General features: G+C 37.3%; 1 long non-coding RNA gene and 1 pseudogene across 1 annotated transcript in view; both read left to right on the forward strand.

Moving 5' to 3' along the window:
- The window catches only part of LOC128780864 (uncharacterized), a 72,003-nt gene extending 45,895 nt beyond the window's left edge, over positions 1–26,108 (forward strand). Inside the window, exons 3-4 of the long non-coding RNA XR_008426842.1 lie at positions 23,421–23,705; positions 25,920–26,108. This is a non-coding gene — a long non-coding RNA (uncharacterized lncRNA). The remainder of the gene's footprint in view (positions 1–23,420; positions 23,706–25,919) is intronic.
- On the forward strand, positions 13,675–14,106 carry LOC112298133 (large ribosomal subunit protein uL24 pseudogene; annotated as a pseudogene).
- Positions 26,109–26,330: the final 222 nt, after the last annotated feature.

The raw sequence follows: 26,330 nt of genomic DNA on the forward strand, positions 1-26,330 counted from the left end.
GATAAGTTTATTATCTTCACTGGTTTGAAACATTTTTTTGGTATACTATTTTCAAGTTTATATGGATTTGTTTCTAGACACTATTTTATTCTTTGATCTACTTCTGTATCAACATTACACTACTCTAATTACTATCATTTTATGGTAAGCTTTGTTAAAGGACTGAGTTCCTTCTCATTATTTTTATTTTTATACCTTGCTTTGTAATTTTAGCTAATTTACTCATCTAAATGAACTTAGAATTACTTTGCCAATTGTCATTAAAAAATTCCATTGGAACTTTTAAATTTGAGGTGTTTCATCTTTATAACATCGTGTTTTCCCATCTAGAGTCATATTTTTCTCTTTTTCAGGGTCTTTTTAAATAATTTCTAGAAAGTTTTATAGTTTTCTTCATCTCTTTTGTATTTTAATAGTTTTGTTGGTAATATAAGTGGGGTCTTTTTTCATTACTTCTAATTGGCTATTGTTGGTATCTGCAAAGGCTATTAGAATTGCATAGTGGTCATATATGTACCTGTTTTCCTTGCTAAAGCTCTTCCTTCATAGTTTTTTGGTCAATTTTGGGGGATATCTTTTTAGATACATAAGCATAGCATTTTGTTGCACCTTTTGCAATATTTCTCTTGTTTTATATATTATGTGTATATGTATATGTGTAAGTATGTACAGAGTCTGGTACAAATAAGACCCCTTTAGATTTATATATTCATCTTTTATTACAAAATCATAAGCATGTAATTCTGTAACATAACAATATCACACTCAAGCACACCATGTGACATTTTAGGTGAAATGTTCACATTGCTGTCCATCTTGTGTGAGACATTCATGTATCCTCCCAACTAGGCTCAATGGTGTTACTTCTGCTGGACCCTGTGTATATGTGCAAATGTATGTATGTGTCTATTTATCTACAGAGAAAGAGACTCAAATTAGTTGGGGTTTCCAGAACATTGTTGAGCAATATTAATGATGACAAGCATTTTTATATTGTTTCTGATTCTGGGAACATCTCTCTAGTGCTTTAAGATTTCATATAAATTTTATTACTGACTCCTGATACTCTTTATCAAGTTAAGTTTTCTTCTATTCTTAGCTTAATAAAAATTTTTGTTGAGAACTGGTATTGCCTTTTCTGAAGCTGTAAAAATGAGTACATGACCTTTACTATATTAATGTTATGAAAGAAAGTAACAGATTTTCTGATATTGAACTAAATTCTATTTCATTGTAATTGTAATGCTTTTACCTATACTACTATATTTAGTTTGTTAATACTTAATTTATATTCCTTGTACCTATATGCATAAGTGAGGTTAGACTACAATTTTTTCTTTTGTATAACTTTCGTCTATTACTGGTATAAGACATTACATTAAATTTATAGAAGGAATTTGGTAAATTTCTATCTCCATTCTCTAAAATAGTTTAAATGACATAAAAGTTATCTGTACCTTGAATGTTTGAGAAAATTTACTCACAAATTCACCTGAGCCTGGGACTTTGGGGGAAAGAAAATATTTGATTAACTTAAAAGTATTTTAAGGATATTGGTCTATATTTTACCTTTTGTTGCACTGCATATGGGTAGGCAAATTTCTATTTTCCTAGACATTCTTACATTTCATCCAGTTTCTAAATTGTTGTAAAGTTGCACATACTGTTTTAATATTTTTAACATATCCTGTATCCATGGTCATAACTCTGTCTTATTATTGGTGTTATAATTTTTTTAAAATTTGAGTTATTAGAGGTTTGTTCAGTAACTTGCTCTTTTTAAAGAACTAGTTATCAGATGGCAGGTTTTATTTCCATCCAATTTTTGTTTTATCTGTTATTTTCTTCCTTCTATTTTTTTGTTCTTTTTTCAGTTTATTGTGTTGAATGTTCTTATTTAATTCAGTCTTTTTCTTACCAATAGATGCATCTAAAAAGATTATATACATCCTTGAGTCATATTTTAGCTGAATAGCTTTTTTCCTTTGTATTTATTTTATTAAGGTATAATTTATATATCATAAAACTCACTCATTTTAAGTGAAGAATTCAATGATTTTTAGTGAATTTATAGAGTTGTGTAAAAAACATCACAACCCAATTTTAGAACATTTGAATCTCCCTGAAGAGAAAACTTCTATCCTTTTGCAATTGCTTCTCATTTACTACCAATAGCTCCAGGCACTTGATCATTTTTTAAAACAATGATGTCCAAATTCCCCTACAGGACTGCATTTTTCTCTGGAGGTTTTAGGGGAGATATGTTTTCTGCTTATTCAGACTGCTAAAGCTTTAGTTCCTTGCACTTGTAAAACTAAGGTCTGCATTTGCTTCTTGGCTGTAAGCCAAGGGTTGTTTCAAGTTTCTAGAGGTCACTGAACTTGGCTTATGATCTTCTTGCCTTATTTTCAAAGCCCACAGTGGCAGCTTTTCATGTCACATCCGACTCCCAAAACGTGTAATAGGTAAAGTTGCCATAGACATCTATTTCCAAATGTTGTCCAAATGTTGTCCATTTCCAAATGATAATATAACATCATTTTTCTTTGTTTTTCATCCATGGGTCACTTAGAAGCCTGTTTTAAAATTTCCAAATGGTAGGACTTGAAGGTGTGTGTGTGTGGGTTGTATTATGGTCAGAGAGCATAACATGTATGGTTTCAACTTTGGGAATTTTCTTGGGATTGTCTTTGTAGCTTAATACATGATCAGTTTTTGTAAAAGTCCCATAAACATTTGAAAAAGATATGTATTTTCTGCTTATTGGATATAAAGTTTTATATATTTATGAGATTTACTTTGTGACTGTGTAGATCAAATTCCCTATATTCTCATTTATTTTCATTGGCTTGATCTGTCATTGTTTTTAGAGAGATGTACAAAAGTGTGCATTTTATTTAGGATTGTGAATTATTCTACGATTTTTGGGGTGAGAAGAAGCACTATATAGACTTAAATCACGAGATATATATAAACATATAGCCAATATTCCTGAATAGAAATGTAACTAATTAACACTAAAGAGATCTGTTAATATAGTGTCACAAAAGCATCCCAACAGGTTTTTGTTACTTCCTCTTCTTGTACTAGCCCCACTGGTGTGGAACCATTAAGTTGGTTCTTTGTTCCTCATTAGTTTTCTTGAACACTGAGTATTTGTTGCTTCCCAGGATCTACAGGCTGGAGACTCTGAAAGAATATGGCAATCCAAGAATCTAGTGAAGCATTCTGAGAGTAATGTGGGGTTCTTTAACCAATTTCATCCCCAAATCTCAAGGGAGGAAATTTGGGAGACAAGGCAGCTTCTGGGACTCAGGTCTCTACTTTGCTTGCAGCCTTTAGTGTGAAATAGACTTTCTATTGACTTGCATTTGTAAAATTAAAGTTGTACAGTTTGTTGATTTTTATTTTTATTTTAAATCTTTTAGCTTAGTCTAGTGACTATCACCATAAAGAACTATGGCGGATAATTTTTTATTATAAATTAACATCCCAAGTGCTGCCTTAAAAGAAATTGCAAAAATTTTTACAAATCACATAATCCCTATCTTAAATGTGTTGAGTCTACATTCCTATGTAAAGACCTAATGAGTGTACACCCAGAAAGAATTGCTTCCATTTCTCCCCCAAGATTTATGGGTTTCCACTGTAAAATTGTTTATTTTTTTCCATAACTTAATCTTAAGGACTTTACGTGTCGTGTAGTTAAATGTGCTTAGTTTGGAGAGTTAAGAAATGTAAAACCTATTTTAAGAACCATACTCCGCTAACTTACTTTTTAGGAAAGCAACTTCAACAGAGTTCTATGTGATAATGAGCCAGTGAAGATTTACTGTCTTAGTCATTTTGAGGGCTGAACCCCTTGGTTTTCTGTGGCTTACCAAACTAGTTACTCTGCTGAACTTTGAATTAACAAAGTAAAAACCATCAGCAGCATAAAAGGAGAGCTGCTGCAATATCCTCTTATCAGAAAAAAAGAGACAAGGCATAAAATCTTGGGCTTTAGGAACAAATAGTAAATCATTTATGTAAGAGAGATTTGGGAGAGGAAAAGTGGCATCCAGACAAATAAATAAAATACTGACAGTGCAGTATTAAAATGAGTTTAGCTAGCATTTAACCAAAGAGTGAAAATAGCCTGGGTTTAGCTTCAGGCTGGTTGAAGAGCACAGACTTCTTGGGCTGCATATGCTGACCCACTAGCAGAATTTTCCTCTCAATTCACATTTCACTTGTTTTCCCGAGAAACAACTTGTCAAACTTTAGATGCACCAAGATCGTGTTTTGAGATCATGGAAATACACGTGTCTTCACAGGAAGATATATAAAAGGTTGCAGTCAAAGTTCAATGTAAAGCATGAGGTTTACCTGTCCACGTTCTTTCTTGTCAACTGCTCATTGGTACCCAAGCTTTAAAATGCCCTCTTTTCCTTTTCCCTTGTCTCAACTAGAACCCTGGATATTCTACAAGAGCTCAAGTCTAAAACTTCAACTCCCTGACAAGTAAGCCTGACAGTTCCTGCTCCCACCCCACCCCCCACCATTCTCACCCCAGTAGTTTTTCTCTCCTGCTTCTAAATTTTTGTACAATTTTGCACCCATTAATTTGTCAAGCAACCATGTGCTGACTTGTGGCTCTTTCCTTTACTATTTTTATTTTTTATAGTATATTTTATTGATTATGCTATTACAGTTGTCCCTGTTCTTTTCTCCCCTTTATCCCAATCCTCTCTGCACCATAACCCCTATAGCATTCTCCCCCCACCTCCCTTAGTTCACGTCCATGGGTTGTACACAGATGTTCTTTGGCTTCTCCATTACCTATACTATTCATAACCTCTCCTGTCTATTTTGTGCCTACCTATTATGCTTCTTATTCCCTGTACCTTTTACCCCCATTCTCCCCTCCCCACTGAAAACCCTCCATGTGATCTCCATTTCTGTGATTCTGTTCCTGTTCTAGTTATTTGCTTAGTTTTTATTTTGTTTTGTTTTTTTAGGTTCAGTTGTTGATTCAGGTTTAGGTTCAGTAGTTGTAAGTTGTTGTCTCTTTACTGTTGATAGTTTTTATCTTCTTTTTCTTAGATAAGTCCTTTTAACATGTCATATAATAAGGGCTTGGTGATGATGAACTCCTTTAACTTGACCTTATCTGGGAAGCATTTTATGTACCCTTCCATTCTAAATGAAAGCTTTGCTGGATAGAGTAATCTTAGATGTAGTTCCTTGCCTTTCATGACTTTGAATACTTCTTTCCAGCACTTTCTTGCCTGTAAGGTTTCTTTTGTGAAATCAGCTGATAGCCTTATGGGAACTTATTTGTATGTAACTGTCTCCTTTTCTCTTGCTGCTTTTAAGATTCTCTCCTCATCTTTAATCTTGGGTAACTTGATTATGATGTGTCTTGGTGTGTTCCTTCAAGGGTCCAATTTCTTTGGGACTCTCTGGGCTTTCTGGACTGCCTGGAAGTCTATTTCTTTCATCAGATCGGAGAAGTTATCCTTTATTATTTTTACAAGTAAGTTTTCAATTTCTTGCTCTTCCTTTCCTCCTTCTAGAACCCCTATGATTCAGATGTTGGAATGTTTAAAGTTGTCCCAGAGGTTTCTAAGCCTCTCCTCAGTTTTTTGAATTCTTGTTTCTTCATTGTGTTCCAATTAGATGTTTATTTCTTCCTTTTATTCCAAATCATTGATTTGAGTACCAGTTTCCTTCTCTTCAATGTTGGTTCCTGTATATTTTCTTTTATTCCACTTGGTATAGCCTTCATTTCTTCCTTCATTTTGTGACCAAGCTCAATCAATTCTGTGAGCATTCTGATTACCAGTGTTTTGAACTCTGCCTCAGTAAGGTTGGCTATCTCCTTGTTGCTTAGTTCTTTTTCTGGAGTTTTGATCTGTTCTTTCATTTGGGCCATATTTCTTTGTCTCCACACACCTGTTATGTTGTAAGGGGTGGAGCCTTAGGTATTTGACAGGATGGAGCAACCCACCTCTATGTGTTGTGGTGCTGTCTGTAAGGGAGGGGTGAGAGAGGGAACGATGCTGCTTACTCAGCTCCTGCCCCACTTTCTGTCACTTCTCTCGCTTCCCAGGTGGGTAGGTTTGTGTACGTCCTAGGATCCTGTGGGTGTCTCCAGTGGACTCTCCTGTGAGGCTGGGAGTTTCTCCCATCACTGCAATACCCCCAGATTTTTACAGCTAGAGGTTTTGGGTCTTTAGTTTCCTGTGCTGAAACCCTGGGTTGCACCGTCTGTCTTGCTCCCTGTTTGTTCCTCCCAGCTTATCCGTGCGAGAATGTGGGATTGCCTGCTTGGTCTGCCGCCTTGCCTTGCTGTATCCTCTCTGCCCCTGTCTCCAACCCTACCAATCTGGATGAATGTTTCTTTAACTCCTTGGTTCTTGGCAGTTGGATTTTCTGGCAGTTGTAGTTGGTTTTTGTTTTTAATTTGGTTGTTATCCTTCTTTTGGTTGTGCAAGGAAGTGAAGCATTTCTGCCTATGCCTTCATCTTGGCTGAAACCTTCCTTTACTATTTTTAAACAATTATGTACTTGTTTCCTGTTATTGAGTATCTAAGGTTTATATTTAATCATTTAAAACAGTTTGTAAGTTCTTTGAAGTCAGGGTCTATATATTCAAATATTATTCTTATTTGAATAAGAGAGGAAGAAAGGGGATGGAAAAAGTAGTAACCTCGACCTGCATTGGAGCTCTCAACTATTGCAAATCCATGAAGCCAAAGAAATATGCCCAGTTTTAAATGACAATGTACAGAACTCAGCCAGGCTGTATGGTATAGCACAGTTATTATGATTACTATTATCTTGGGATAACCACCAGTGGTTTGGCAGTCACATCCTGTTAAATATATCTTGCTGGGGAAGCAAAGGGAGAGTGAATTAAAAAGTGTAAGAAAAGAAAGGTCAGTAAGGTAGAGTAGAGGGGCCCAATGAGGAGCAGGGCCTGAAGCAGACCTAAGGGATAGGATGCAGGTCCAGGGAATAGCTGGTCCAATGAACAAACAGGAAAGAGGTCTAGGTGAGCATCAAAGAAAATAATGGGGACAAGGTCTGCTTTCTGCACAGTGATGCTGCCTGGACCAACTTAGATTAAAGAAGCAGACACAAAGCAGATACTGTATATCTGAGCAAGTTTAGGACTTCAAGCAAGCTGCCTCTCCACATCTACAGAGGTTTTATGCTTTAGTTGAGAATAAAATCTGTTCCAGAATATAAGGATCTCTCAGTTTAGATACCATTTAGGCTACTAGGAAAAGTCCCTTTTGCTCTCGCTACTTTTTTCTGTACTTCCTGGCACCCTTTCCCTTCCTTAAGGCCCTGGAATGGCCCTATCTCATTCTCATCAGCTCCACCTTCCACACCATGTCTTTTGTTCATATGCTCAACCTTATCTGAATGCTCTTTCCTGTCTCCTCTGCATTCCGGCTGCCAATGTGAATTCCCTACAGTACAGAACCACATTCTCAGGCATGAGATGCACTGTAAGGCTCCCAGTTTCTGGCTGTCTTACCATGTGTTTGCAGTATCAGTGCCTAGAGTGGCAATAAAGCCCTATTCACAAAAGATGCTATGTCAAACTCCTACACTGACTTCTGTTATTCCAAACCTTTGGACTATTTTAAAGAGCTTTATCCGTTCCTCCCACTTTCCCCAGCATTAGGCATGTGCCCATTTTTCCTGGCTATTTGTTTAAGTAGTATGTACCTGTTTAGTTTGTTTGAACAGGAATTAGGAAGTCCCGTTGATGGTAGCTTACAGGGTTACTCTGGGTCTGTGCAGACTTGCTATTTCTTAGATTATTTATACAATTTATTTGTCTACATTCTCTTACCTCTGAATCTCTAAAATCCATCTTAATGCAATACAGCCCTTAGTGCCAAACCAATTTTTTTCTAATACACATGTTTTCCCTAAAGCCCCAATACCTTCATTCCTTTGTCCTGATTTATTGCTGCTGCCTAACCACAGCTACAAGGCAGAAATAATAATAATAATAATAATAAAAATTTTAAAACCCTAGTAGCAAGCACATCAGGATTAACATACTAGTTCTATGTTAAACCACCCAACAATGAACTAACTCATCTTTAATTTATTAGCTTGATTCTGATATAAATTCTGAATAAAAAGTAAAGGGTTCTGTAGATTAATAATATGAAAGTTGCAAAACAAATGCCTGAAAAATAGGAAATGTTAAGCAAAGGGAGCTATGCCATCTTTAATTCATTGCACTGTTCCTAAGAAATTCCATGCATGCAGGATGCAGGCTTATGGCTGCATTCTTAAAAAGATCCTGTTATACCCAAGCCATCAGTACAAGGTATAAACAGCACAGCATATTACCCCAAACTTTAAAGCCTAACTCACATTTATTCTGTGTAACATTGGCATGAAAAACATTTCATTATGATCTTTCATTAAGTATCACGTGCTTGTGTAAGTTCTACACAGATAGATCTATTATTCTTGAGGCAATTGCAGGTGAAGTACTAGATAAAGCCCCAAGTAGCCTAAGAAGGTATTAACAGCCTTCCATAGTATTCAATCGGCAGCCATGGATTAAGCATTGTGGAATTGAGGAATCTAAACCAACAATCTGTGAGGCAGGAGGGAAGAAACTTTCCTTTCCTCTTCTAGGTTCTTTTGGCTGCTCTAATGATTAAATCTACATGAGACAGAGTAACAGGAGGAAATGACCAAATTTAATTACATTCATAGTATGGAAACCCACATACATGAGAGGGTCAGAAACAGGAAAAATGAGGTCTATGTGACATTCTGAGCTAAGGATGGAGTTAGGCACCTTGTACTTCAGAGGGGAAGAGTTCATTCATAGGATTAGAAGAGCAGAAGTTCAGTTATTAGAAGTCATTTCCAGTGATAAGTCTTATTAAGGGCAAGGCCTCTAATTTAAATTCTTTAAGGGAAGGTAAAAGATTCCCTTGAGCCCTCAGGGTCTCAATTGCCTTCAGCTCAAAACAATTTATATGTCAAAGTGGCACATCTTGGGGAGGCCTGTTCTGAACCCCTTCAAATCTCTGAATGGGAAGAACATCAGCATCACATGACTTGGGTTTCCTTGAAACCGTTATTATTCGGTAAAGTTTTATTTATTTAACCTCATTTAGCCTGAATTTGTAACACAGACACAAGACAACTTCTAGATAATGGAAGTGAGTTTTAGCTTTCCAGCATGGACAGTGACTTCAGTTCAAGCTCTCAGCACTACCAGCTCGTGGTTTCTGCCCCTTCTGCTGGCACTGACAGGAAAAAGTGAAAATGGCACCTTAATTCTACAAACAACTCAGTTAATTTTTATAAACAACTTAGTTAATAATTAGCTTAAACATTTTCCTTTCAATATTTACATCAGCAGGTCTCAACAGGACACATTGATGTATTGCAAGTAACCTAATACCAATTATAGTAAAAGTATCAAATTTTAAAAATGATTTGGTTTTAAAAATAAACCAGAGAAGATTCAAGGTTATCACAATAATCCCATGACCATGAGTCTGAATTTCAATATGCTTTCTTGAGAGAAAAGAAGAGATGGGTTGCAGAGATGAAGCTAGGAAACACACATGAAACTGTGGTTTACGCCAACATTATTCTATGTCACAGAAAAGAAAAACAGAACTATTACTTTACAGTATCAATTTTCTTTTTAAAGAAATTTATATATTTATTTTTAGAGAGAGGGGACAGGAAGGAGAGAGAGAAACATCAATGTGTGGTTGCCTTTCTCGCACCCGCTCCTGGGAACCTGGCCTGCAACCTAGGCATGTGCCCTGATTGGGAATCGAACTGGTGACCCTTTGGTTCACAGGCCAGCACTCAATCTACTGAGCCACACCAGCCAGGGCTACAGTATATTCTTAATGAACCCTTGTATTACACAGAAATAGAACTGAACTCTCACCGTTCTAATTAGAGTCGATGATCAGAATTAATTAGGTTTTACTTACCATCTACACCTACATGTACCAAAGAATTTGACCTTAGAGATTTACACACCACTAGCATATTATTTTGTTGTACTGAATGAAGTGTGGTAAGGAAGAAGAGTATAATCTGGGAAAACAGTGGGATCCCTGCTAAGCATTAAAGGGTCACACCACCTTGGTGAGGTCATGTCAGGCCAGCCTTAAGAAACCCAAGTTTGAAAAGACTATAATTTCATTCAACAGACTGAGACAACTGATTTGGGCTGCCCAAATGTCAAGAGATTGCTATGTAGTGTTATTCATGAACAGGTTTATATGCTTCCTTCCTGATATCATAATACTCTGAGAATTGAATTTGTGGTTATGAGGCTGGCTGACAAGCATGGAATCAGAGGAGAAAGTGGAGGATGGTCTTACTCTTAGGAATAATACTCTTGAGGCTGTGATGAGGTTTGAGGAATTATCCTTGACCCACAATAGAGAATACCTTTCTAGTCACCAGCCTGCGTGAGTCCTCAGAGGAGGTGCACTCTCCTCTGAAGAGTGCTGGACAAATACTGCCAATATCCTATTCTTTGGGTTTCCTTTATCTGGGCTCTAAGCTTCCTGAGTTCCTTCTGCTCAGACAATTGGGTCAGTTTCAGTATATTCCTGCAAATGGTAGGGCTCTGTGGCTATACCTAATACAAATGAACTTTCATTAACTTGAGCACAAAAGTAGAATTTGTTGGAAAGAGCTGAGAACTCTTACACAATTGAATGAAAAGCTGAAGTCCTGGGTCTCCAAAAGAAACTATGGAGCTGCTCTTAAAATGTTTACTTCTTTGTATGAGGAAATGGGCATTTAAATTAAAAAGTAGGAATAACATAGGTAATTTTACTATGGAAATACACTCAAATTAACAGAGATTACCAAGGAGGAATGGTCAATGGTCCCTGGCAGGGGTAGGGATAAAATTCAAGGATTAGGTTTAGGGAAGGTGATATTTGAGTTGATTCTTAAAAGATGAGTAGTAGATGTTTGCCTGGTGATTAAAGAAAGCACACTCAAAAAAGAGAAAGGAAGGAAGGAAAGCAAGGAAAGGCCCTCAAGGGACAGACATGGAGGTGTGAAAGAATATAACATATTTAAGGAAGTGAATATCATCCCACATACTTCAGCGTGGAGTGGGGGTTGGTAAAATGGAGTTTAGCGAGGAAAAACTGGAGAGGAAGACTGACTGTGAAGAATTGTCTTGCAATAAAGTGATCATAGAACACTGAAAACAAATTCAAAAACAAGTTTTATGTGTAAAATTCCTGCAAACCAGAAACATTTTAAATTGAATTTATTGGTGTGACATGGTTAATAAAATTTTATAGGTATAAGGTGTATGATTCTAAAATGTATCATCTGTAGGTTATATTGTACATTCACCACCCCAAGTCAAGTCTCCTTCCATCATCATTTATCTCCCCCAGACCCTTTTCTACCTCCCCCACTCCCCTTCCCTCTGGTAACCACTATATTGTTATCTATGTATGGTTTCTTGTTTGATTTTTGCTTACCCAAAACTTTTTTTAAAAGTACTGATGGGGGTTATTTTTCAAAGCTCAATTAGTTTTCTCCCTTTTTCTCTCAGGTGTTGCTGAGTCCTTCATCATCAACGCCTTGCCACCAATAGCTCCCTACACACACACACACACACACACACACACACACACACACACACTCTACATGATATTCATGTCCATTTGGAGTTGTTTTTCTCTTTGAGAATCATTCTCCGAAAATTCTATCCTGGTTGTAGGAGACTTTGCCAATAATGATTCAAACAATTTGTAGGAGATAATTGCCCTAGGTAATAAAATATATTGAACTTGCTTTTTTAATCCATAGTTAGTCTTTAGATATGTATAAGCTAGTTCCTCCAGCTGGGGCAATAGAAGGTAATTCATAGGGCCCAAATGGATTATCAGGTTATTCTGGACTCTTTTTCCATCATTCTCATGGATGTGTTAATGCAAGATGTGCCACATCTAGATATAAATAAACCTTGAGAAGGAGGAATTGTAAAAGATTTTGTCCAGTCTGGACACAAGAATTTTGACCATAATACTCAATTAGCATGAATTCAGCTCACATATTGAATAACTAAAACCCAAAAGTGCTCTTAAATTTTGGAATTTATGAAGATAACCAATGGATTTGTTGAGAATAACTGAATCCTCATTCTGAAATAATTTTAATGTTTAAATATTCTATCGTGTAATTTAATAAAGACTATTTTGTATTTAATATATTATTTATTGTAGATTCTGTTATCTATTTGCCTTCTTACTGCCTAAGGAAGTGGAGGAAATCCCTAATCAGTGTGGTTCCAGAACTGTTCTTCTGTGTTTTAGAAATCCTCCTGTCTCAGCTTCCTAGGCTGGGATTCTCTTTTAAGGACCCTTATTTCTGGTAGGTTTATAGGCTTTGCTTATGCATTCCTCAAAGTACAGTTTTACTAGTTGTTTTCTACAGAAGACGTCCCTTTCTTTCAAAATGCTCTGCTAAGTGCTGGCTGAATGTTTTACTGGTAACAGGAATGGCTACATGTTGGTTTAATTTTCTGTCTCTCTAATCTGGGTGTTCTGGGGCCATGTTGTGTCTGCCCCACTTTCTGTGATATGAAAAATATGGAGGGGAAGGATTGGCTGTGTTTGGACACTATTAATATCCTTACCTTCTCTTTTCCACACCCCTTCCACTAAATAAGTAACTTACAGGATTTTTCATTGAGATATCACACTAATATCTCTTCCAGTCAAGAAGATCCAGAAGTAAAACCAAACTTACTACTTTCGATTTTGTACAAGATCACAATTAAAATCTCTAAGAAGAGGAATTTTTAAGAACACCCTAAAATTATTTATAAATTTTATTTTTCCCTATCATCTCAGATCCTTATTACCATTGTGCTTTTTAACTGTGGCAGATGGCATTTCCCAAAGGTGGCTGTAACAATATCTCCTATCTCACATGCACTTCTACAATGTGACTTTGCTACCTTCCAATCAAGAAGTTGCTATTTCTCTACTCCCTTGAATTTGGGAAGGCCCTGTGATTGCTTTGACAATAGTATACAGTGATCATGTCAATTCTGGGCTTAGCCAGTAACTGGCCCAGCAGTTTCTATTCCTGCCTTCTAGAATTCACCTGCTATGTAAGAGCTGTGACTATCCAGAAATCATCCAATGAAAATTCCAAACCACAATGAAAGGCTCTGGAGGATGAGATGCCACATGAGACAGAGAGAAGTCAAGAAGCTCTGATGCTCTGGACAAGGAAGTGAATCACGCTGGACACCCAGCCCAGCAGAACCTTCAGAGGACTTCGTTACTACAACTGCCTGAGAGTCCCCGAGCAAGAACTGCTAAAGTGGTCTGAGCCTCGTCAACCCACAGAACTACGAGAGATAGCAAAGTTTGGTTTTGAGCCACTAAGTCTGGGGTGGCTTGTTAAACAGCAAAGATAGCTGGGATATAACCTGTGGTGACTATAGCAGGGTCTAAGGACTACCCTTTCTCCCACACTTTAAATGGAATAATGCAGCTCCATGGTTATCTATTTTACATTTTTGGATTCTTAAAAAAATATTGAGAAAAGTTTGTCTCCACTTCTTTAAAAAGTTTAACTATCCTCTTCCCTTTGGTGGCCATCGCTGAGGCGCAAGCAGTCAAAATGAAGTTTAATCCCTTTGCGACTTCTGACTGGAGCGAGAGCCATAAAACGCATTTCAATGCACCTTCCCTCATTCACAGGAAGATTATGTCTTCTCCTCTTCCCAAAGAGCTGAGACAAAAGTACAGTGTTTGATCCACGCCTATCCAAAAGGTTAGTTCAGGTTGTGAGAGGACATTACAAAAGACAGCAAATTGGCAAAGTAGTCCAGGTTTACAGGAAGAAATACGTCATCTACAATGAACGAGTGCAGCGGGAGAAAGCTAATGGTGCAACTGTTCATGTGGGCACTCACCCCAGCAAGGTGGTCATCACTAGACTAAAACTGGACAAAGACCGCAAAGAGATCCTTGAACATAAAGCAAATCTCATCAAGTAGGAAAGGAAAACGGTAAATACAAGGAAGAAACAATTGAGAAGATGCAGGAATAATGTAGTCTTATATACAGCTTTCATTAAAAAGTTGAAATAAAAAAAAGTTTAACTATCACTGCCATGGGTAACTGAGAGTTGGCTAAATAAATATGGGCCACCCTTGTGGATCATAAAAAACATTGTGACATCAAATCTCCCCTGACCTTTAGACACAAATATATCTAGGCCATTCCAAATGGACATATATTTATGTCTGATTTCTCAAGCCCTCAAAAAAGGGTACCACTTCTGGTTTTCACAGTCCTCACCATTGGGAAATACTTTCTAACTCAGAGACTCATAGACTATAGACTATGCCGTATTCCTGTAGCTACCCTTGTTTGAGTTCAGGAGAAGGAGCTCATGGCACCTCTCTTGGCTCTTGGAAGGGAGTAAAAACCATTTTCCTTGGTGCCAGTGTCCTGTGCTAGACACAAGATAATGAGAAAATGCACCTTAAAAGGGCATTCATTTTAATTAGAAATGGCTTCTTTATAAAACTTGTACATCCTATGATCCTGAGCTTTGCCTAAAGCATTTGAAGTGCCTTTGCCAATCACAACTGTTTTCCCTTCAACATTCAGCAGAGCTATATGTAGTAAGAGTTCCTTAAAGGCTTTCAGCATGCTAGCTAAGAGTAGTGTTTTTAGTCTCGCTACCCTAGTGTGCTGGTTCCTTTTATCATTCAGACCATCTGTGATGAAGTCTATTTTGTTAACTCAGAAAACCTCAATTTCTGTAAGACTTTAAAAAGAGGCATTAACATATTTTTATGGATTGTGCTACCATTGTGGTTTTGGAGACTTCTCATTTCTGCTATGAAAAAGAAAAACCCTGCCATCTAAGCGTCTCATAAGAAACTATTTTTACATTTATAATCTTTAAAGACGCTTATGGAAAGAAGTGCTTTGAACTCTTTCAGTAAGATTTAGCTCAGCCTAAAGCTTAACAATAATATAATTTGAGTGAGGGTGTCTGATCCCACCTGTCAGAGATGCTGCAGAAAGATACATAAATCACAGTCAGAATCTCATCTGAAACCAGTTTAAAAATTCATGTGGCTAAAAGTCATTCCTGTGTGATCTGGTTTCTTAATACCATAGTATACCCTGAATATAAGAGTTCAGAGCTGGAATGCACCATAAAACTCATTTTATCCAACCCCTTTGTGCTACCGATGAGTGAACTGAGGCCACACATTTGGACTGGAAAGCATACTTTCTTTTCACTATCCTCCTGCTAGTCCATGTGTGCTTCCTAGAACCAGCCGCACCACCTGGGAGCTTGTTAGGAAAGGAGGATCTTAGGTACCTCACCAGACCAGCTGCATCAGAATCTCCATTTTTACAAGATCTCCAAATGGTTCATAAGCACATTAAAGTTTGAGAAGCACTGCTCCACACCACTTTGTTTCCCAAGAAAAATGTGGCAAGACTTTGGAATCAGATATATCCAGATTTAAAATCCAGATGGTTTACTAACTCTAACGTGGTCCTGAGCAATTTACTTAACTGCTCTGGTTCTCAGTTTCCTCAACAGTTAAATGCGGAGGAAATAATACCTACACTGGAAGGTCACCATGGATTGTAAATGAAATAATGTTTGCATAGTTCCTAGTCAAGTGCCTGACAGTAGACCCTCAATAAACAGAAACTTCTACTACTATTGCTCTTGCTACTACAGCTGTTACAATTTCTCTTGCTGCTGCTGCTACTATTATTGCTATGCTGCTACTAGTGCGTTACTACTTAACACTAATGCTGCTGCCGCTACTCTCATTACTACTGTTGATGCTATTACTATTCTCGCTGCTACTACCACTACCGCTCCTGCAGCTGTAACTACTGCTGCTGTTCCTGCTGCTGCTTTGACTACTGCCACTGCCACCACCATGGGTATTAATATCTCAGAGAGGGAAAGTAGCCTGTCCTATATTCACAAATGACCAAAATCAAACTGGAGCCTGGAGCTCCTGACTCTTATTCAGGTGCAGTTTTCCTATGCCTCATAATTTCCCTTCTCTTTTAAGTACAGCTAAATGCTAGAGTCCATTTTAATTCTTGGGATAAGATGCAGAAAAAGGAGACTGCTTTTTTTTAGGTTTCCATTTAACCCTCCTGGAAAAATAAAGTCAATTTGTTCAATTCTGTTTCTTTTCAAACTGTCATAGCTTCAGCTCAGTCTGAGTTTCTTCTAGGTGGCAGCTTCTGTTTCCTTCAACTATGGAGTGAATACTGCCTTTCTCTAGTTTTGCTTCTGGCCTCCAAAAAATTTTCCACAGAAAATTTTACTGGATCTGATAGTACATTTATTTTCTTAGAAAACAGGATAGGTGTTAAATTACAGGGTAACCTTGATATTTTTTAAATATGAATTTTTAAAAATTTCAGTGTTAGTCCTTTCAGCTTTTAAGTGTACCCATCTCTCCAGATGTGTAATGATTTGAATTATTGTATATAGAGAAAAACCCCTCATTGTAGGAAGACAGGATTTTGCCATTTTGAAAACTGAAATAGATGTTGGTTTCTTTCTTTGAGGTCTCAGAATGACTTCTTGTCCCTGTTCTTATAATTGGATTCAGTGACTTAAGAACATTGACTAAAATGTTATCCTCTCAGACTCAGATAGACTGGATTACAAACTGTAATAAATCCTCTGGGTGGAGAATATCATATTTATGTGGAAAGTATCCAAATGTTCCAATAAGATCAGTAAAAGCACTTCACAACCATTGATACCTACCAGATATTCCTCTCTCAATTAAGGACATGTATACAGAAGAACAAGATTATACAGTAAAGCCAGTTTCAGGCTAGCCTCACCATAGTCACACACTTTATAAGAAATTACATGCCCTAAGTTGGATGGACACCATGAAAGTTGTGCATCTGAGCCCATGCATGGGTTCTTCATACCAGTGGAAGAGTTCTGGGATGAAACAGACCCCCTTGAACAAGTCCTGGTAGTAATGATGCATGTCATTAATATCCAAAAAACATAAGGAACTCATACAATTCAATAGCAAAAAAGAGGAAGAAGAATTTTTAAACAAAGGACTTGAATAGACATTTTTCCAAAGAAGACATAAACATGGCCAATAGGTATATGAAAAGATGTTCAACACCACTAATCATCAGGGAAATGCAAATCAAAACCACAATGATATGCCACCTCACACCTGTTAAAATGATTATTATCAAAAAGTCAAAAGATGATATGTGTGGCAAGGGAATGCTTATGGAGTTTCCTCAAAAAATGAAAAATAGAACTACCATATGATTCAGCAATCCCATTTCTGGGTGTATAGCCAAATGAAGAGAAAATAGAGTATTAAAGAGGCATCTGCAATCCCATGTTCACTGCAGCACTATTCACAATAGCCAAGATGTAAACACAACATGAGTGTCTGTTGACAGATGAATGGATAAAGAAGATGAGAGAGAGAGATATCTGTCTGGAAAAAGTCCAACCATTGCTACTATAATGAGAATGGTTTGCGTGACATCGATGTAACCTGGCAGCCAAGGAGAGTGGACTGGAATGCACATGTGTGAACAATGACAACTTCACTGTACTAGTCAGTGGGGGTGGTAGACACTCTTGAGTGAGTATGTGTACTGTGTGGCCATCACATTCAAAATGATCAAGTGAGTAGAGCAATGAATCTCCACCAAATTTTGCATTAAGCTTGAACATTCCTCTGCAGAAACTATTCAGATGATTCAGAAGGCCACAGCTATGGCAACTGGTGATTGGCAGCTTTATCACAACCCACCTGCTCATACATCATGTCTAGTGCAGAGTTTTTTTGCGAAACAACAAATCACCCTGGTGACTCAGCCTCCCTACAGCCCATATTTGGCTTCTGGCTTTTCTGCAAACTAAAATAACCTTTGAAGGGGAAGAGATTTCAGACCTTTGATGAGATTCAGGAAAATACAATAGAGCAGCTGATGGCGATTGGGAGAACTGTGTGAGGCTGCAAGGTGCCTACTTTGAAGGGGACTGAGGCATCATTGTCCTACATACAATGTTTCTTGTATCTTTTTCAATAAATGTCTCTATTATTCATGTTACATGGCTGTATACCTTCTGGACAGACCATATATATATATATATATATATATATGTATGTATGTATACACACATAATGTACACACACATAATACGATATTATTCAACTTTAAAAAAGAAGATCATGTTATTTGCGACAACATGGGTGAATCTGGAGGACATTATGCTAAGTGAAATAAGTCAGGTGCAGAAAGACAAATATCACATGATCTTATATGTGGAATCTAAAAAAATTGTTGCACTTACGATAAACAAGTAGAATAATGGTTACTAGAGGGTAGGGGGTGGGAGGAAGAGAAAGATATTGATCAAAGGCACAAACTTTCAGTTATAAGATGAATTAAGTTCCAATGTACAGCATGGTGGCTATAGTTAATAATAAGATATACTTGAAAATTGCTAAGAGGGGAGAGATCTCAAGTATTCTCACAACAGAAAAACAAAGGTAACTATGGGAGATTATGGATATGTTAATTTGATTGTGGTAATCATTTCTCTCTCTATATATGTATATCAGAATATCACATGTATACCTTAAATATACACAAATATGTCAAAAATAAATAAATAAAAATCACAGAGAAAAAAAAGAAATGATTTACCTCCTGCTATGTAGGTGAATGAGCATTGGGTTTTCCATCCCCAGGTGTCTGAGACTCCTCAGCTGCTGCTAGAGAAGTGGTCACAGTGATAGATTTCCTAGCCTGAGGGCTGCATCTTACACTTGATCAGTTGAGCAAGTACTGTGCCTTATGCTCTTAACAAAAACATAAGCATTTGTAGGGACCTAAATGAATCAGAAGATCCAGTATATATTTTTTAAAGCATGTCCCTGCCATGTACACACTCATGCACACATGTGCATGCACACATACACTGGTTAAATTCACACACACACACATGCACACACAGCTTTATTAGGGTTAAGAGGCCTTAAGTATGGCTCCACGTGATTTAGTTACAAGTCAGAAACAGATCTCACATCTTTTGAGTGATAGATAATACAGGTACACATATACACTATGCTGTCCTAAATTTCAAAGGCAGTGTTTCCCAGGGTCTTAAAAAAGAGATTTCTTTTAAATTCGATTGATTGATTGATTGACTTTTCTTAGCACTTATACACTAACCAAACACAACTCTAAGCACTTTACAAATATTAACTTATTTAGTACCTATAACAGTCTTTAGCTGGCAGGTACTACTTTTATATTCATTTTAAAGATGAGGAAATAATCAAAGAGAGTTTTAAGTAACTTGCCCAAGATTACACCGCAGATAAATGGTAAGATTGGAACTCAGGCACTTTGACCCAAAACTCTGTGCTACTATGTACTATGCTGTGTCGTAAGATTATTATATTGTAGTTTTATTTATACTTAGCTGGTAGATAAGTTTGTTGCTTTGTAGTACTAATGAAACCAAAATGATGGGTTCATCACTTGAATGTGCCAATTATTGAGGCTTTGCATATATGATATATAAGCTACAGGCTATATTTTTAATTTCAAAGCCTTCACTTAATTGACTATTATAGTTTTTCCTTTCAGGGTTATGTGTTATTATAAACTACAAATATAAAAAGCAAGCTAAACATAATTTTAAAAATATCTTAAAGTTGTAATACAAGGGGCCATGTACAAATACCCAGAGCTTACAAGAGATATAACAAGAAAATTTAAAAGAGACTAGGAATAACCTATTTGCCCGTTGAACACCTCAGTGCTTTCTTTCCACGTTGCTGTTTGCATGAAAATCTTCCTGGTAAGTCACGGTTTATTATAGGTCGGACATGTTTCCAATAGCCAACCATAAACTGAGGAATCAATTTTCCCAATACACATGGAAAACAAAAACCCTCCCTAATCCGTAGCCAAAGTGCTCCCGGGCCCTGGGACGGCACTGTGCCTGGCTACTCCAGCACAGACGCAGCAGTGTTGCCATGGCGGCAGGGACCCAACTGTGTGGGCTGGTTTCAATAACCAGCAGCTGCTCACTTCAGAAAAAGCAGGATGACAGCCCAGTTCTGAATGAGCGTTTTTTCCTCTGGGCTTCGACCTGACCTGAATTTTGTTTTCTCATTGAATTTCCTTTTATTTATTTATTTTTAGATATCACCTTTCCTTGAACTTTCCTCCTCATTTGTGTGGCAGTTGGCAGGATTGCAGACTTCTATTTCCTCCTGTAGAAAAAAAAAAATTTAAAACAGTTCCTGAGGTTTTCCTTGTGCCTTCCTTACCTACTCACCCCCACACATTTTTTCCTGACCAGTAAATTTAATTTTTTAGTACATAACAGTAAAACCTAACACATGGAATTATTGGGTTTATTATATGAATGAATACATAAGTTCACATTCCCCCACACACATTTTACACACACACACACACACACACACACACTACACTTTTGCCTCATTATATAAAGATGCAGAAAAAGGGGGGTGAGGGGAGGTAGAAGAGAGTATAGAGGGGATGAATGGTGATGGAATGAGACTTGACTTGGGGTGGTGAATGCACAGTACAGTATACAGATGGTGTGTTATATTGTAGAATTGTACACCTGAAGCCTATACAATTTTATTAACCAGTGTCACCCCGATACATTCAATTTAAAAAGACCTCAAACAAATCCACTGAATTTATTTACTCTAAGAAATGTGAAGGTCCAGACATCCCCTCCCCCCCGAAACCCTCCATGATTCATCCTTCCCCAGGTGTATTTTCTTTGCCCTGTGAAAATCTGGAGCTGGAATAGAAAATATGACTCTTCCATTATTCTGGACATAATCAGATAATCTATGTTTAATCCTAAACATATTCTCAATTCACAATTGATTCACAACCCATTTTTGTCTTTGTTTACATGTTGGCAAAATGCAAAGAATATAAAAATATGGAAACTAATATGATTTCTGACCCTTCACTCACAGGGATTGCAGAAAAGCTCGCTCTTGGTGGAAGACAAGAGCTGTACTATATTTGAATGAATTTTGCCCCCTCTAACTCTTAATGAGTTTGGAATAATTTAGAAATGAGGCTTGTACTGCTGTTGATTGTTTTTTAAAAATAAACTTGAAACAACTTGTTTACAAGTTGTTCCTAAAGACTGTCAGAGAAAAATGTTTGTGGACATGTATCCAAAAGGCTGACAGAATCCAGAACTTGCTTGGTATTGAAAGAAGAGCTCTCCAACTTTATTCTGCATAGTGTATAATTACTTGCATGTTGGGAGCCAAAAAAGGGAATGCAATCCTGTAAGTGTGTTTATACTGAAGAATTTAAGAAGCAAAACAATTCAGCAAGCATTCTTCAACCCCAACATCTGGGAATAATTAATTTGCTTGCTGTGGTTTATAGCACGAAGTTGTCTGCAACTCTGCATTGAGACCATTTGCCTTAGTAAATAAAAGCTTTCTTCTTTAGGGTTTAGCATTGTAGCTAATTTTAGTATATCTATTTATTTTTAATCCAAAAATGCTGTGACAAGGAAGAACCTTCTGCTTATGATTTCTTGATCATTTTTATTTCTGTCTATTCCCATTGTGTTCAGGAAGCTGGCACTCACACACCTGCTCCCTGCTTCTTGCAGTGTAATGCTGCAGGAGCAAAGAGATCTCAGAAGTGAGGCCCTGTAAATGTGGTAGGGCTTTTACACATTTTCAGTAAACACATACTTAAAACTCTGAAGAGTTCCTCTGGAATATAGAATGTATTATTGTTCCATTTTACACATCTTAGGCCAGGACACTGGAGATTGTCATGTGAGACTCTCAGTCTATTATCGATACATAATGAAACTATTGTGACAAGTTCTGATTGTTTATGTTAGGTGTTACATTCTCTTAATTGTGACTTTTACGAAGAAAGTACTATATATACATATACTGTTATCTCTAGTCAATCTAACAATTCAACATACCACATGAGATTTATCAGTCCCTGAGGCTTCTCCAATTTCTCACTAAGTCATGCTAAAATGAAACACAACTGTTACTCTGACCTTAGTTTGTTCAATTCTGGATTTCAGAATAAGAGCAAATGTCTTATTTTTGTTGGCTAAGTGCTCCAAGTGTTTAACAGTGTTAAAAGTTTTCTATAGCACTTTTAAAAGCTCATATTTCACAACATCTAGCTATTTGCTTTTGAATCCTGGTGAGAAACAAACTGAGAAACTGCCCAAACATAGCCAGGTTTTCCTCCCCCGCCCCTCTTTTCTCAGGGCTAATCTCCACACTTGGACAACTCTTTCAGATCGCTTGTGCCCTATGTTTCCGGTTTCTTCGGTCTAAACATGGTTGTCCTTCATGGTCAAAATGATAACTTCTAGAAAGATTTCTGTTTATATGGGGGTTATTCTCACAAAGAGTAGCCAGCCTGAGGTCCAGTCCTCTGGCTGGCATACTCGCTGCCCAGAGACAGAAGATACTTGCTCAGAGGAGCTGTTTTTGCTTTTTGCCTCTACACTCCCAGTCTCTGGATAGTGTGACACCTTCCTGTTCCTTCCTTCTGGAATTAGAAGCAGGGAGTGGACCTTACATTAGTGACTAAGTACTCTCATGCCATAGTTCTCAAAATCCACATGGTCCAGACTGGATTGGTACTGGTTGACCATGAGCTTTCCAAGATCTGTTGGAAAACAGATCTGATTAAAAAAATAAAATGCGTAAGCTCCATGAGTACAGCAACTTTCCCTGTCAATGGCATGGTTACTATTGTACTCATTACTTAGAAAAATTCCGGGTGCATATTACTTAATAAATATCTGGCCAATGAATGAATAATAGGGTAAGTGCATGGGTGAGCAATGTGAATTTTTCCTAAAGTTAAATATATTATTTTCAGAACAAAAACTTCTGATATTATGTCCTGCTTACCTTTTTGCCAAAGTTATTATATAAAGTAGAAGTGTTATTAGGGAGATTTTAGACAAAAAGGGAAATATTAACCAACTTGATACCAGTTTGCAAAATTCTTACACTGTTCCATAAAATTCAAAATCCAGAAATCACTGCCAAAAGCATATTCTTTCTTGCTGTTGCCTTATCTTTTGCCTTCTTATTCTTTTCTTCCTAAACTTCGCCACAGAAGGGGTAAAAAAAAGTTTAATTCATAGGAATCAAAGTAAAAAACATAATTCACATTCAGAATTGCTAACATTGATGAGCATCCACCTTGTATGAGGCCTGGTGCTATGCACATTCACGTGTTATGCTGCTTAATTTTTTAAAATTATGCCTTATTATTTCCATTTTACAGATGAGGTAACAAATGAGCTAGATTTGGGGTGGTTTGTATTCTCCCACAATCAAGGAAGATCCAGAGAGCTGAGAGCTTGATAAGAGATGTGGGACTGAACTGAGCCTTGCTGGTCAAGGACACTTTGGTTGGGAAGAGAAGACATTGTGATAGGAGTCAAGATAAGGAGGAAGACTAAACACCATGCAATTTGGAACAGAGTCCAGGCTGACCTGCATGGAACACAAGCAGCAGATATGAAGATTGTAGATGCACAGTTGATTGGACCAGATCATCATTTAGCAGGTATGAAACTTCAGAATTTGGTATGTTCTGGAGCTTGTTAATTTCTCAGGTTTCCACTTAGTGCCCTGAAAAACATATTTGTTTCTTTGAATTTGTTTACTTGACTGTTTCTGGCTTCACATGATGTTCCTTGGGAAGATGATTGTACTCTAAACTACTGGGCATATTTCCCTGTAAGAAAGATTCTCTTCATACCTTAGTACACAGTCTTGTGGGACTTTAAGTATAATGAGTCAATAGCTCTGTTGCTGAGTATGAAGTGAATTCTTAGTTTTCTATAGGAGCCCAGACTATTGAGTTAGAAGTTTCCAAGAGGAACAGAAACCCAGCCTAAGTTTCCAGGTCCATTAATGCATCCTTAAGCGTGGTGTAAAAATTATATGACATTAATCTTGTAAAGTCCTACTTTTTCCAAGGTAGATATCTTATGTATCTAAGACATGTCCACCATTGTTAGCTGAGTCATCTCATTTGAAGAGCAGAAAGTTGAACTTTTTTATGGCACACATAATGCCTTTACATATGTAAAGCACCTAATTCAATGCCATGTGATAGGTGTTTGATAAATTATAGCTACCGTGGATTCTCATTATTTGTGGATTGTATGTTTGGGAATTTGCCTACTCCCTAAAATTTGGTTGTAACCCCTAAATTAATACTTGTGGCATTTTCACAGTCATTCATGGACATGGGAAGAACAGTGAAAAATTTCTCACCTGACATACACATTCCCAGCTGAGGTTGAACAAGGCAATCATCTGCCTTCTTGTTTTAGCTCTCAGACTATAAACAAGTGGTCTATTTAGTGCCACATTTTTCACTTTTTTTAATGTTTGTTGGTGATTTTGCTTTTTAAAATGGCTCCCAAGTATAGTGATGAAGTGCTTTCCAGTCTTCCTAAGTACAGGAAGCACCTTATGGAGAAAATATGTGTGTTAAATAAGCATTTTTCAGGCATATGTTACGGTGTTGTTGGCCATGAGTTCAATGTTAATGAATCCATAATATATATTAAAGAAGGAAATAAGATATCTTTAAACAGAAACACATGTAAAACAGGGTTATGTACCGATTGGCTGATGAAAATGTAACCACAGGCTCACATGAATTTAACCCTGCATTTTCCCTGGGATCAATGGTTCTGTATTTTCTAATCAGTGTTTCCAGCAAATTTCTAGAATACAACTACCACAAATAGAAAATCTACTGCCTTTAACATAATAGTAATTCGAGAAAGCCAAATTGTGTGGTTGCTGCCTAAGCCCAATCTTTTGAGTGTAAATAATTTTAAGCTTATATCAGATCTCACCTTCTTTCCTCTGCTTCTACCTTAACAAGACTCTCAAAGTGATCCACATTCAATACAATATTCCTTCAGTTCTTGAGCCAATCTTGTCTAGGGCAGAAAGTTAGTAATCACTGCCTCAGGCTCACCATTTGTTAAGCTTGGCATGAATGAAGTCAGACCATTGCTCCCTACTCCTGCCATACCCAAAAGCCCACTAGAGGGGTCTCAGGTTGAATTCTCAAGTCTGCTTTACAGTCCATCATCTTGGAATTCTGAGTCCAAGAATGAGCCCTTGAGTATCCATGTCATCACTAAATCTCATTACGTCAGCATTTCCTATAACTGAGCCATGTGACAGGTACCTACCCAGTCAAATATTTATTCTCATAGAGGAGAGAGACCCATAAAGAGGTGCAATATAATGTAGTCAATGATGTGTAGATGATGTAGATGCTGTGGGAGTATGGAGGAGAGATGTTAAATCCAGCAGAAAGCCTTCCCTTGCCCCTGGTCCAAACTCTCATTAAGACAGTTCCTCCAAATCCCACCCTGAGTCCCTCACACGGGCCATTGCCTAATCCTTGCTCCCTAGCCTCCCTGCCAAATCAAAGAGCTATACTCCCAGCTTGCCTCAGGCCATGTGTTTAGGAATTCAAAAGGTCAATATTTTTTTATGTCTCAATATTCTTTTTTAAATTATATTTTATTGTTTATGACATTACAGTTGTCCCAGTTTTTCTCCTATTTCCCCCATCCAACCTCCCCCTGCACTCCGTTGTCCATGTCCATGGGTCATACATATATGTTGTTTGGCTACTCTATTCCCTATGCTGTACTTTACATCCCATGACTATTCTGTAACAACCAATTTGACTTCTTAATACCTTTATCTTTTTCACCCATCCTCCTGACCCACCTCCTATCAGGCAACCATCAAAACATCCTCTGTATCTAAAGTCAATACTCAGAAATCAAAGGCATTCTTGTATACCAACAATGAAACACTGGAAATAGAAATCAGGAAAAAAAAAAAAAACCCATTCGATATAGCAACAAGAAAAATAAAGTACCTAGGAATAAACCTAACCAAGGAGGTAAAAGATCTGTTCTCAGAAAACTACACAACACTGAAGAAAGAAATTAAGGAAGACACAAACAAATGGAAGCATGTACCATGCTCATGGATTGGAAGAATTAACATCATCAAAATGGCCATACTACCCAAAGCGATTTATAGATTCAATGCAATCCCTATTAAAGTACCCATGACATATTTCACAGATATAGAACAAACATTTCAGAAATTTATATGGAACCATAAACGACCCCGAATAGCT

Source organism: Desmodus rotundus, chromosome 5 (genome assembly GCF_022682495.2).
Source record: "Desmodus rotundus isolate HL8 chromosome 5, HLdesRot8A.1, whole genome shotgun sequence".
NCBI classification, from domain to species: Eukaryota; Metazoa; Chordata; class Mammalia; order Chiroptera; family Phyllostomidae; genus Desmodus; species Desmodus rotundus.